Genomic DNA, 1696 nt, shown 5'->3' with positions numbered 1-1696 from the left:
GTTTGGGAATTAAGTTAGTTGATTAATTAAGGGCTTAGGGGGTCGGTTAAGTGGTTAAATATCCTCCTATAAATAGTTAATAAGACCCTAAACTAAGTTATTAACCCAATATGATTTAAATACCCAAATCTAACCCAATTCTTTTCCCTCCCAAATTTCTCTCTCTCAAAACTCTCTCAACTCAAGACTCCATTGAAGAACTTGGAAGGAGCTTAGCAAGAACTTGTAGATGGGAGGTTTCACACGAGATTCATAGGGTTTAACTAAGGTATGGTTGCTCTTCACTCTTGGGATCCTTTTCCCCAAGAGGTCCTTCCAAAGATGGTTTTCAAAATCCCCCAAATTGTAGATTTCAATCCAAAAACGTGGGTCTTCTTTCTAAATGTTGAATTGTTGTTATAACTGACTTTGATTGATGATATATGAATAATTATGGATGAATTCATGTAGTGTTGGTGATTTTTGAAGAATCCCCCATGAGACCCATGCTTCCCCTTCTTTCTCCAATTCTAACCCTAGTTGTGTTGAATAGTGATTGAAGGTTATGAATTGAATGTGATGCTATGTAATTCATGTTTGTATGATGATATTATCCTAAATTATGTATGATACTATGGAATTAGGGCTAAGTCTTGAATGGGGCCTTCAAGGCTATGAGGAGAAGATATCAATGTGATTCTTTATGTATTGTTGAATGTACTTGCTTAATTCATGTATGATGAAGTGGGATGATGGTTCCCTCTTCCCTCTAACCCTAGTTGGTAATTGAGCATGTTACGATGAGATGCAATGCAAGTATGAATGTTGTGAGATGTTGGTATTATTGTTGTTATGTTGAATTGAAGGTAATTCTTGTTAACACAATATGAACATGCTATGAGTAAAGGTGTTTTATGTGAAAGGCTTTCTCACACATGTACACACACACATGAATGAATGAAGCTATTGCTAATGTAATGAATGTGAGTCTCTATGAGTAAATGTGTTTTATGTGAAAGGCTTTCTCACACATGCACACACACATATGAATGAATGAAGCTATTGCTAATGTAATGAATGTGAGTCTCTTGAAAGGTTTCCTCAATTGTACTCTAAACTAGTCTACAATATGCATGGTATGATAATGTGAAAGGTCATTCTCACATGATGAAGGTTCTTGATGAAAGGTTTTCTCATCTATGAACTCTTGAGCTTTTATGACTATATGAGGGGTATTCCCCTAAAGGTATTCTATATGACCTTAAATGGTAATGTAAAGACTAATGACTACTTTAAAAGGTGAATTACCTAAATTGTAATGATGCTATACCTAATGTGTTGTTGTGGTGTTGATGACCTAATTTCCTCATCCTTAGCCCTCTACACTTGAATTAGCTATGAAGTATGTATGTATGTTATGGTATGATTGCTATATGAATGAAAGGTAGTTCTCATGATTATAGTGTAATGTAAAGTCAAAGGTTTACTCACTTGCTAAGTGTTTCTAAGGTGAACGGATTGTTACTCACTTATGAACACATATGAGCTATTATGGTAAGATGTCTACATAAGAGTCTAGTAAAGGCTAATGTGAACTTATGTGATGACTAAAGATGATTACAAAAGGGAATTAGATGCTTAGCACCGAAAGGGCATGTAAATGAGATGGGGGTCTCACGTCTAGTATGTCCGGCTCCCCACATGGGTTTCCTCATGT

This window comes from Solanum verrucosum, unplaced genomic scaffold (genome assembly GCF_900185275.1).
Source record: "Solanum verrucosum unplaced genomic scaffold, falcon-dt-bn FXZP01000790.1, whole genome shotgun sequence".
NCBI classification, from domain to species: domain Eukaryota; kingdom Viridiplantae; phylum Streptophyta; class Magnoliopsida; order Solanales; family Solanaceae; genus Solanum; species Solanum verrucosum.
This window is presented reverse-complemented; position numbering follows the sequence as displayed.